The 13,014-nt window shown below is 41.1% G+C and overlaps 1 protein-coding gene across 2 annotated transcripts in view; it reads left to right on the forward strand.

Moving 5' to 3' along the window:
* Positions 1-13,014, forward strand: part of PDE8B (phosphodiesterase 8B) — a 239,938-nt gene that overhangs the window by 173,453 nt on the left and 53,471 nt on the right. The gene's annotated exons all lie outside the window — the stretch shown is intronic.

Consider the following 13,014-nt stretch of genomic DNA (forward strand, 5'->3'; position numbering starts at 1 on the left):
AGTCAGTTAAGCGTCCAACTCTTGATTTTGGATCAGGTCATGATCTCACAGTTCATCAGTTTGAGCTCCAAATCAGGCTCTGCATTGACAGTGCAAGTCCTGCTTAGGATTCTCTCTCTCTCCCTCTCTCTCTGTCCCTCCCCTGCTCATACTATCTCTCTCTCAAAAATAAATAAATAAACATTAAAAAGAGAAATTATAAAAGAAGTATTGGCGGGGGCAGGGTGGCGCCTGGGTGGCTGAGTCAGTTGAGTGTCCGACTTCAGCTCAGGTCGTGATCTCACAGTTCGTGGGTCTGAGCCCCGCATGGGGCTCTGCTGACAGCTCAGAGCCTGGAGCCTGCTTCGGATTCTGTGTCTCCCTCTCTCTCTCTTCCCCTCCCCCACTTGTGCGCGCGCGCTCTCTCTCTCTCTCTCTCTCTCTCTCTCAAAAATAAACATTAAAAAATAAGTATTAGGTACATGTCTGAGCAGTCCCACGAGAGAAGGGGTACCCTTACTTGGGAAACTGGGCAACAACTTAATGGAGAAGGTGCAGACTGAGGTGAGATAGAATTTATCCTTAGAGAAGAATCCCATGCACAAGCAAAAAGGTAATCAGAGACAGGAGAAGCAAAATGGTTGGACTTGGCTTGATCCTTTAATGTCTTCTACTGTGAGGGAGATTGAGGTGAGGGTGAATTTGGGGTACAGCTGCCCACATGCCTGCCTGCCTTTGCCTAGATTCCTCTGACAGTCTCTACCCTCTGGAAGGTGTGTCAGGGTCCAGAGCCATCGTAATGGGTGTTTGGACTGGAGTAAATTCTATGTACGCCCTCCTGCAATCCAACTTCCACCTACTGATGAAATCAAGTTTATATGTGCATTTGATCTGCCATGGGAGGAAGTTACAGCAGGCATTTTGAGGGGTGGAATGCTAAGAGGGCGATGTAGCAAATTGTAGAGGAGTTGTGGGCCTCTCTTTAGAAAATGTGGTGTCAGACCTCTGGTGCTTGTTAAGGCCATTGGAGCCCCTCATTCAATGACTGGGTGGTCACTAGGTATGCAGTAGTATACATTGCATTTGTGAGTTATAACTGCAGCATGTAAAAATTTATCTTTCTCTTGCATTTTGGAGGTATGTAGCCAATCAAAACTTAAAACCCAACCATAGTGGGACACCTAGCTGGCTTACTTGATAGAGTACATGGCTCTTGATCTCAGGGTTGTGAGTTCAAGCCCCACATTGGGACTAGAGCTTACTTTTAAAAACAACATGGGGCACCTGGGTGGCTCAGTTGATTGAGTGTCCAACTCTTGATTTTGGCTCAGGTCATGATCCCAGAGTTGTGAGATCGAGTCCCTCATCGGGCTCCATACTAAGCGTGCAGCCTGCTTAAGATTCCTCTCCCCCTCCTCTCTCTGTCTCTGTCTCTCTCTCTGTCTCAAAAAAACAAACAAACAAAAAAAAACAAATTTAACACCACCCATAGTGATTCAAGCATCTTTGCTGAAGGAACCTGTTGTTTCCATTGTAGTCAGAGCAGTGTTCATCTCAGAGGATTTTATTCAAACTTCTGGGCCTTCACTTATGTGATCCCTTATTTTCAAGAACAAAATTCCAGTAAGGATGGGCTCCTCCAGTGCCATTGCTGGAAAAAGAAAGGAAGAGGAGGAGTAATTTTGAGAGGCTTCTATTAAACTTGCTCTGCTCCAGTCAGTAGAAATTTGTCTCTTAAAGTCAACTTCTTGCCCAGTTTTCCTGAAGACAGAGTTTCTGGTTGGGATTTCAGAGGCAAGCTGTAGGAGACTGAAGAAAGAAGCAATTTACTCCTCTTTTTCATGACAATTCTTTACCTAAACCCAGAATTATGATGTGAGGAGTGGGTTAAATGATATTTTTCCTTATTATCTTAATCAAATAAGTTGGCTGTAGAATGGTACGCTGAACAGGTGAGGCATCTGTACCTGGGAGTAAAAAGGAAGAAGGCAAAGGGCTTGGGCTCAGCTGGTGCCGTTCATTCTTCCAGTGCTTGTTTACCTTTCATTCTGAGCATGAACCAGAACTACGGTCCAACACAGAGAAACCACAGGCACAGCCTGCTTTCAGATGGCTTTGAGTCTAGTAGAGTTTTTGTGAAAAGCTTTTAGATCATTAGAACTGTCAAAAGGAATTGAAGTCCTAATTATAGAGCATTGGCCCTGGAGTTCTAAAAGAAGTAAAAGGCAGTTTCATAATAAGCAGGTTATACTCCATAAGGAGTTCTACCATGGAAATCCCCGTGGGAGGACCAGTTACATCTGTCCACTGGTTCTGGAGAGCAACAGCACCCATAAGCTCTTGTGCTAAAAGATGAGGAATATGAAAGGCTAATGCAGTGGTTCTCAGCCCTGGCTGCATACTGAAATTACCTGGCGGGTTAAAAAAACAGCACAGTGATTCCTGGGTCCCAGGGGCTCTGATGGAATGGGTCTAGGGTAGAAGCTGGGCATGAGCACTTCTAAGAGCCCCCCAGGAGATGTCAGCGTACTGTCAAGGTCAAGAACCACAAGGCTACAGAGTGAAGCGTCTGAGTTTTTTGGATCTGCCTGATTGGTTAGATTAGTATTGGGAAGTTTCCTGCTGAACATTATAGAAGGACAGGAGTATGGTTTGACCAAAGAACCACAAAAGGGTAAGCACATGGAAGGATGGTGTGTGTGTGTGTGTGTGTGTGTGTGTGTGTGTGTGTGTGTGTGTGTGTAATTCATGCAGGGAGGGCTAGGCCACTCTGGGAACTGCCAGAGGTGAGACCAGGTCTTCCTCATCTTTATAAGTCCCTCCTGAGCCGCACCCGGGGGACACACAGAAAATGCGTGTGGGGTGAATGTTTGCATCCGGGGAAAAGAAGCTGCAGAGTGAGGGTAGCAGAAGTGGCTCCTGTGTGTGCTTGTCTGCCATCGATGTCTGAACTAGGGAGCACGCGGCACGGCGTGGACTCTGAGTTCAGCTTCTACAACATGCCCTGGCCCAAGAGAAGCCCCACGGGGAAAAACTGCCTTCCGCCCTGGGTCTGTCAACTCTGTGAGGAGAGGGACCTTGCCCGTTTCCTGAGGAAGCACCCAGCACAGATCCTGGCATGTCAGGGCTGCTCCTGAATAGTGGGTGATGTTCTGCCCAGTTATCACTCTCCCTAGGAGTGGTTGCAGGCGTGGGAGCAAGGCCTGACCTGAAGGTTCTTTACTTCCCAGTTACAGTCAGATTTGGGACACCTGGACAAAACTAATTCCACAGTCTACATCCCAAGTCCTTTTTATCCATTTCAGCTAAGGGTTTTTTTTTTTCCCCATTTCTTTTCCATATGAATGTTTCATGGCTATGAGATCTGATAGGGAGAGTAATGGTGTGGATGGTGTTTATTAAGTTTTCTGTTTGACTTTAAATTTGAAACATTCACCTAGTACCCTTTAGGCTGTGAGAACAACTATTTTTTTAAAAAGCAATTTTCAGGGGCGCCTGGGTGGCGCATTCGGTTAAGCGTCCGACTTCAGCCAGGTCACGATCTCGCGGTCCATGAGTTCGAGCCCCGTGTCAGGCTCTGGGCTGATGGCTCAGAGCCTGGAGCCTGTTTCCGATTCTGTGTCTCCCTCTCTGTCTGCCCCTCCCCCGTTCATGCTCTGTCTCTCTCTGTCCCAAAAATAAATAAAAAACGTTGAAAAAAAATTAAAAAAAAAAAAAAGCAATTTTCAATAAATCATTGTCCTTGTGACTGTCCAGTGCTGAGGTGCCAAGGCTTGTTTCTCTCCGGTGAGGCGGCAAACTGGCTGCCCTCTTTAGCACAGGAGCAATGTGTTCTGTGTGAGTGGTCTGCTTGCGGGGTAATAGCCAGATTGTGTCCCAAGATTGCAGCGCTGGCGAAGGGACAGTGTTAACCTGGAAGGAACCTAGCAACAGTGTTCTGCAGGGCGGGCCTGAGCCCTCAGGAACCAACGCCCTGGGGATGGTGAGCTGTGCAGGTCTACCAGGCTAAGACAAGGGCAGCTTTGTGCTTGCGAGCAGTTAGAGAACAGGTTGTTACCCCTCACTGTGGCCAGTGGTTCTGCCTCTGGGCCCGAGAGCCTGTGCCTGTGCTTGGGGGAATTCATCACTGTGGAAAGGCAGCCTTCAGGGTGAAGGGAGGTTCTCCATGGGCTGCAGCAGCTTCGTGTTGCCTGGCAGGTCCTTGAGGTGCAGGATTGTGGGGCCAGACAGGCCCCCATGCATGTTGCCTTACTTTTGATAAATAAGTTAACAGGGATTGTTTGAGCAGTTTCTCCAGAGTAGTTTCCTGGATTAGGAGTCGAAAGTGATATCAAGACTGTAGCATCTTTAAAATATCTAAATGGAGGGTTCAGGGTTCTAGGCTTTGCTGGGGACTGACAGCCTCCTGGTGGCCAACAAGGGCCCTTCAGTGCAGGGTATCCACTCAGGACATAGGTGCCCCTGGATGATGCAAGTCAGGCCCAGAATAACCCTTCCGGAGGCAAAAGACCCTTGGGGGCCTCTCAACTCATCAGCTTCTATTGGAGCAAGAGGGTAAAGTACTAGGGAAAAAAGTCTTCCAAAAAGTTCTTTTTAGACAATACTACTATTTGTAAAGTTAAAAAGAAGGGCTATGAAATTTGGTTTCCTAAGAAAATACAAGCGTCTCTCCATAAAAATGAAAGGAAAAAAACATGTTTCATGTTGTTCATAATGAATGTCCTCCTTATACAGCAGCTGGAGTTGAGCCAGCATTTGACTTTCTGGGACACAGTCACGTTCCTCTGGGTTCAGTGGTGCAGGGCAGAGAGTGAGTGCCGTCCCTTGTGGAGTGAGCCATGCAGAAGAGTTACCCCTTCTCGGGTTCGAAGTTATCTCTGGCCCAAAACACACTTGCCAGCTGGTCTTGTTGGCAGTGTCCTTGACCTTTGATGCTCAAAATATCAGTGGTAGCCCGGGAACTTTTACATTTTGCTAAGGTTCTAACAGTGCTGGATCACAGACCTGAGTTGTCTGTGTGTGCATTTTTTCACCATCAGCCCATACTGTTCTCATAAAGTGACTCCACTGGACATCCTTTTGGAGTGTGACTGTCACCTCCAACTCCTTGGCAAGAGCTAATAAAGGTGGCATGACCGTTGTAACTAATACTTCCCCATGGGGGAATCGGGTTCCTCAAGTGTAGAAATCATCAGATTCCCCAGAGAAATCTTGACTTCTAGCATTGCATTTTTGCTAGCATATTCAGAAGAGAAATGTGATTCATGACAGTCTTTCAGATCCATCTTTTCTTCCTCCAGAAGAACATTCACTTTCTGTAGCATCACTGAGTTAAAGCCACTCCTCCACTCCCAGTCCACCCTACACTCTGTGCCAGGTTCATCTTCCCAAGATGGCACTTGGATCATTTATTTTCATCTTAAAAACTTCCACTGGTTCCCTGTTGCCTCTGAAGTCTGTCCAAGTGACTTCCAGTCCCAGTACTTGCCCCTTGTCCCTCCTTGGATGTGGCACATGCTTTCCTCCGTGGAAGCTTCACTCTGGAAAGCTCAGCTTCTCGGCCCCCTTTTTAGTCTTAGCTCCCAAGTCCGAGATAGATGTGCAAAGGCGGATTCAGGAATCCAGTTCCTTCTGCCGAATGTCCCCTCCACAGGCCTTGTGTCCTTCCTGAGGCCCTGCATCACAGAGCCCAGTACTTGGTCAGGCTTTGTCCCACTACACTTAGCTTCCAAGTAGCTTTCAGTGTCTTGTTCTTCCCTTGGGGCCTTACACAGCGCTAGGGAGGTGAGTAACACAGTTGACCTTTGAACACTGTGGAGTTTGGGTGTGCTGACTCCACACACAAAAATGCACATAAAACTTTTGACTTCCCCAGGCATTCCTGCCTGAGTGGTTTAGTTGGTTAAGCAACTGACTCCTTATATTTCCTCAGGTTATGATCTCACAATTTGTGAGACTGAGCCCCATGTTGGGCTTGGCACTGAGCATGGAGTCTGCTTAGGATTCTCTCTTTTCCTCTCTCTCTCTCTCTCTCTCTCTCTCTCTCTCTCTCTCTGCCCTCCCCGACTTGCACACACTCTCTCTCAAATAAACATTTAAAAAAATGTTTTGACTCCCCCAAACTTAACTACTAATAGCTCACTGATGACCAGAAGCCTTACCAATAACATAAACAACCATCGAACACATATTTGATATGTTATATGTATTAAGTACTGTGTTCTTACAATCAAGTAAGCTGGAGAAAAGAAAATGTTACAAGAAATGTTATAATCATAAGGAAGAGAAAATACATTTACAGTACTGTTCTATATTTATTGATACTATAATTTACATCATCTGTTTACCAGATGAATCACCAGTACCTTCATCAGTACTGTCTTATATAATACAGAGTGCTGTATATATTACACATCTTACGCTAGACATCACAAATGACAGGAAAAGGGCACCTGGGTGGCTCAGTTGGTTAAGTGACTGACTTTGGCTCAGGTCATGATCTCATGGTTTGTGAGTTGGAGCCCCACGTCCAGCTCTATATTAACAGCGCAGAGCCTGCTTCAGATCGTCTGTTTTGCTCACTCTCTGCCCCTTCCCAGCTTGTGCTCTCTGTCTCAAAAATAAACATCAAAAAATGACAAGATAATATGAAAAAGAAATTCATAATTTTTTACAGGTGTAAGAATTCATGCATTGATAACAAAGCACTATAATTGCTTTATTGTAGTCTGGTGTAACTGATATGGTTGCCTCATAGTAGCCTAGCCTATATGCTAAAGAATGAATTGTTACAACATTTATATGGCATATAGTATTATAGTCATATTCATAATACAATATTGGAAACGTTCTTAGATTTATTTTTAAAAACTGCTCACCTGCGATGATAGGCTGACATTCAGTTTCTTCAGTTATGAGAGAGAGAGGCATTCTGTATAGTTGAAAGCAAAGTTAGAAAACAGAAGACACGTGATTAATTTTATATTAAATACTCACTTTCACTCACCTTATGCCTGTGTTAGCATGGGCTGTCTGCTTCATACAAGTCTTGCATGTGGTGTTCTACATGATGACTGCTCAGGCAAGGGCAAGGACACAAAAATGTCTCAGACAGTTCTTGCCATACAGTTACTGGATTTCTACATGAAGACGCTCACACTCATACACAACAGGTAAGCTTATGAATCTTAAGCACAGTTGTTTACTATTCATTAAGTGGAAGTGGATCATCATGAAGGTCTTCATCCTCTTGACATTGAGTAGCCTGAGAAGGAGCACGAGGAGTTGGTCCAGCTCTCTTAGGGGATCAAGAGATGGCAGAGGTGGACAGGGAGGCAGGAGAGGTGGGCATGCTTGGTGTAAATTTACAAAAATACATCGTGATGCCTGTCTGACTTTTTGGCTTTTTCCTTCGTCTAAAAATGTTTTTATTTTTTCATTACCATTTCCTTCTCCCGTCGTTTGCTCTAGTTTCAGTGCCTGAATCATAGAAGGGTCCACGTCATAAAAGAAGTCAAAAGCAGTCTCGAATAATAAGAACCCTGTGCCAGCTCACCTAATGTCAATTTGTATTCAATTTGTGTTCAGTTGTTCAAATGTGCAATTTGTCAATTTGTGTTCAGTTGTTCAGTTGTGCAAACCTCAGTTTGTTCTCTGTGTTTAAGAGTCTCTTTGGGTGCCTGGGTGGCTCATTAAGTGTCTGACTTTGGCTCAGGTCCTTGTATCAGTTTGTGAGTTTGAGCCCTGCATTGAGTTCTTTGCTGTCAGCACAGAGCCTGCTTCAGATCCTCTGTCCCTCCCTCTCTCTGCCCCTCCCCTGCTCATTCTCATTCTCTCTCTGTCTCTCTTTCTCTCTGTCTCTCTGTCTCTCTGTCTCTCTTTCCCTGGAAAAATAAACTTAAAAAAAAGAATGCCATGATTTAATAAAAAAAAGTCTCTTGTGGTTTGCTACCCTCTCTCTTTTTATCCTACTTTTCCTCCCCTTCCCCTGTGTTCATCTGTTTTGTTTCTTAAGTTCCACATATGAGTGAAATCATATAAATTTGTCTCCATCTGATTTATTTTGCCTAGCATAATACATGCTAATTCCATCCACGTTGTTGTAAATGATAAGATTTCATTCTTTGGGATTGCTCGGTAATATTCCATTGTGTCTGTGTACACACACACACACACACACACACACACACACCACATCTTCTTTATCCATTCATCAGTTGAGGGACATTGGGGCTCCTCTCGTAGTTTGGCTGTTATTGATAGCACTGCAATAAACATTGGGGTGCATGTTCCCCTTTAAGCATTTTTGTACCCTTTGTATAAATACCTAGTAGTGCAATTGCTGGGCCGTAGGATGGTTCTATTTTTATTTTTTTGAGGAACCTCCATACTGTTTTCCAGGGTGGCTGCCCCAGTTTGCATTGTGACCAGTAGTGCAAAAGTGCTCCCCTTTCTCCACATGGTCTTCAACATCTGTTGTTGCTTGTGTTGTTCATTTTAGCCATTCTGACAGGTGTGAATTGGTATCTCATTTTGATTTTGATTTCTATTTCCCTGATGATGAGTGAGGTTAAGCATCTTTTTCATGTGTCTGTTAGCCATCTGGAAGTGTTCTTTGGAAAAGCGTCTATTCATGTGTTTTGCCCATTTCTTCACTGGATTATTTATTTTTTGGGTGTTGAGTTGGTAAGAATGTCTATTTAGGTCCTCTGCCCATTTTTAAATTGAATTTTTTGGGTTTTTTGGTGTTGGGTTATGTAAGTTCTTTATATATTTTAGATATCAGTCGTTTATTGGATATATCATTTGCAAATTTTTCTTCCATTCAGTAGGTTGCCTTTTTGTTTTGTTGATGTTTTCCTTTGCTATGTAAAAGCTTTTGACTTTGGTGAAGCCCTAGTAGTTTATTTTTGCTTTTGCTTCTCCTGCTTGAGGAGACGTGTCCATAAATAAATTGCTAAGGGTGATATCCAAGAGATTACTGCCTGTTTTTTTTTTCTAGGAGTTTTATGGTTTCAGGTCTCACATTTAGGCGTTTGATCCATTTGGAGTTTATGTGTATGGTGTAAGAAAGTGGTCCAGTTTCATCCTTTTGCATGTAGCTCTTTAGTTCTCCCAATAGCATTTATTGAAGACTATCTTTTCCCATTGTATATTCTTGCTTCCTTTGTCATAGACTGACTGCATAGCTGTGGGTTTATTTCTGGACCCTCTATCCTGTTCTATTGATCTATGTGTCTGTATTTTGTCTATGTTTTGAATACTATAGCTTTGTAGTATATCTTAGGGTCTGGGATTGTGATATCTCCATCTTTGTTCTTTTCTCTCAAGGTTGCTTTGGCTATATGTGCCTCCATATAAATTTTAGGATAATTTTTCTAGTTCTGTGAATTATGTGATTTGTATTTTGATAGAGATTGCATTGAATCTGTAGACTGGTTAGTATTGGCATTTTAACAGTATTAATTCTTTCAATATATGAGCATCGTATATATTTCCAATTATTTTGTCTTCGTTTTCTTTCGTCAGTGTTTGAGTTTTCAGAATAGAGGTTTTGTACCTCCTTAGTTAAATTTATTCCTAGGTGTTTTATGCTTTTTGGTGCAATTATAAATGGAGGTGTTTTCTTCATTTCTCTTTCTGCTACTTTAGTGTTAGCGTATAGAAATACAACAGGTTTATACATATTAATTTTATATCCTGTAACATTACTGGATTCATTTATTCTAGGTTTTTGGTGGAGTCTTTAGGGATTTTTGTGTACACTAACTATCATGTCATCTGCTAATAGTGAAAGCTTTATTTCTTTATTACCAGTTTGTATTTCTATAACTTCTTGTCTGATTGCTGTGGCTAGGACTCTTGCAGTACCATGAAGAATAAAAGTGGTGAGAGTGGACATTCTTGTCTTGTTCCTGGTCTTAGAGATAAAGATCTTATTTTTTCACTTGTGAGTGTGATGTTAGCTGAGTTTTTCATCTATGGCCTTTGTTATATTTAGTTTATGTTCCCTTAATAATGACGTGTTAAATGTTTTTATTATGAATGGATGTTGAATTGTGTCAGATACTTTTTCTGCTTCTGTTGGATGACCGTACTGTTTTTATATTTCCTCTTCTTAATGTATTGTATCATTTAGATTTGTTAATACTGAACATCCTTGATAGAGATTGCATTGAATCTGTAGACTGCTTTGGTTAGTATTGGCATTTTAACAGTATTAATTCTTTCATCCTTGATAGAGATCCCTTGCATCCTTGGAATAAATCCCATTTGATTGTAGTGAATGATTTTTTTTAATGTGCTGTTGAATTTGGTTTCCTAATATTTTGTTGAGGACTTTTACACCTGTGTTTATCATGGATATTGTCCTATAGTTTTTTATACAGTGTCTTTGTCTGGTTTTAGTATCAGCATAATGCTATCTTCATAGAATGAGTTTGGGAACATTCCTTCCTCTTCTGCTTTTTGATATAATTTGAAAGAGGTATTAATTCTTCTTTAAATGTTTGGTAGAATTCCCCTGTGAAACCATCCGGTCCTGGGCTTTTTTTGTTGGAAAATTTTTGATTACCAGTTCATTTTGTTACTAGTAATTAGCCTGTTGAGATTTTCTATTTTTTCCTTATTCATTCTTGGAAGATTATGTGTTTCTAGAAATTAGCCATTTCTTTTAGGTTGTCCATCATGTTGGTATGTGATGTTTTGGAATTGTCTCTTATAACCTTTGTATTTCTGTGGTGTCGTAACACTCACTCTTTATTTTATTTTTTTATTAAATTTTAATTCCAACATGGTTAATACACTGTTATATTAGTTACAGGTGTACAGTGTAGTGATTCAACAATGCCCTTTATCACTCAGTGTTCATCACGACACATGTACTCCTTAACCCCCATCCCCTATTTCACCCATCCTTCCCTCTTGCCACCTCCCCTCTGGTAACCATCAGTTTGTTCTCTGTAGTTAAAATTCTCTTTCTTGGTTCATCTCTTTCTGTTTTTTCTTCTTTGCTCGTTTGTTTTGTTTGTTAAATTCTGCATATGAGTGAAATCATATGGTATTTGTCTTTCTCTGACTTATTTTGCTTAGCATAATACTCTCTAGCTTCATCCATGTCATTGCCAATGGTAAGATTTCATCCTTTTATGGCTGAATAATAGTCCATTGTATGTGTAAATACCACATCTTATTTACCCATTCATTTATAGATGGACACTTGGGCTGCTTCCATATCTTGGAAGCAGCATTGTAAATAATGCTGCTATAAACAGCATTAAGAGTATATAAACAGCATAAAGAGTCATGTATCCTTTCAAATTATGTTTTTCATATTCTTTGGGTAAATACCCAGTAGTGGGATTGCTGGATCTTAGAGTAGTTCTATTTTTAAATGTTTGAGCAATGCCCATACTGTCTTCCATAGTGATTGCATCCATTTGCATTCCCACCAACAGTGAAAAAGGGTTGCTTTTTCTCTACACCCTCACCTGTTGTTTCTTGTGTCCTTGATTTTAGCCATTCTGACTGGTGTGAGGCAATATCTCATTGTGATTTTGATTTTCATTACCCTGATGATGACTGATGTTGAGCATCTTTTTGTGTGTTTGTTGGCCATCTGGGTGTCTTCTTTGGAGAAATGCCTGTTCCTGTCTTCTGCCCATTTTTTAATTGGGTTATGTGTTTTTTTGGGTGTTGAGTTGTATAAGTTCTTCATATATTTTGGATGCTAACTCTGTTGGATATGTCATTTACAAATAACTTCTCCCATTCAGTAGGTTGTCTTTTAGTTTTGTTGATTGTTTACTTCAGTCGGCAGAAGCTTTTTATTTTAAGGCAGTCCCAATAGTTTATTTTTGCTTTTGCTTCCTTTACCTCAGGAGAGCTATCTATAAAAAATGTTGTTATGGCCATTGTCAGAGAAATTACTGCCCGTGCTCTCTTCTAGGACTTTTATAGTTTCAAGTCTCATATTTATATCCTTTTAATTCATTTTGAGTTTTTTTGTGTGTATGGTATAAGAAAGTGGTCCAGTTTCATTCTTTTACATGTAGCTGTCCAGTTTTCCCTATTTGTTATCCATTTTTCAACTATTTGCTGAAGAGACTTTTTCCTGTTGCCTGTTGTTTCCTCCTCTTTTGAAGATTAATTGACCATATAATTGTGGGTTTATTTCTGGGTTTTCTCTTTTGTTCTGTTGATCTCTGTGTCTATTTCTGTGCCAATACCATGGTGTTTTGATCACTACAGCTTTGTAAAATAACTTGAAGTATGTAATTGTGATACCTCCAGCTTTGTTTTTTTTTTTTTTTTCAAGGTTGCTTTGGCTATTCAAGATCTTTTGTGTTTCCATACACATTTTAGGATTGTTTGTTGTAGTTCTGTGAAAAATGCTTTTGGTATTTTGATGATGATTGCAATAAATGTGTAGATTGTTTTGGGTCGTATGGACATTCTAACAATATCCTTCCAATCCATGAGCATGGAATATCTTTCCATTTCTTAGTGTCATCTCCAATTTCTTTTATCCATGTTTTATAGTTTTCTGAGTACAGGTGTTTCACTTCTTGGTTAAATTTATATCTGGTTATCTTATTATTTTTGGTGCAATTATAAATGGGATTATTTTCTTAATATCTATTGCTGCTGCTTCATTATGAGCGTGTAGAAATGCCACAAATTTCTGCACAATGAGTTTATCCTGTGACTTTATGGAATTCATTTATCAGTTCTAATAGTTTTTTTTTTTTTTTTTTTTTGGCGCAGACATTAGGGCTTTCTATATATAGTTTCATGTCATCTACAGTGAAAGTTGAATTTCTTCCTTATCACTTTGGTTGCAACTTATTTCTTTTTGTTGTCTGATTGCTGTGACTAGGGCTTTTAATACTATGTTGAATAAAAGTGATGAGAGTGTACATCCTTGTCCTCTTCCTGAACTTAGGGGAAAAGCTCTCAGTTTTTCCCCCATTGAGCTGTGGTGTTAGCTGTAGGTTTTTCATTTATGGTCTTTATTGTGTCTAGGTATGTTCTGTC

Source organism: Lynx canadensis, chromosome A1 (genome assembly GCF_007474595.2).
Source record: "Lynx canadensis isolate LIC74 chromosome A1, mLynCan4.pri.v2, whole genome shotgun sequence".
NCBI classification, from domain to species: domain Eukaryota; kingdom Metazoa; phylum Chordata; class Mammalia; order Carnivora; family Felidae; genus Lynx; species Lynx canadensis.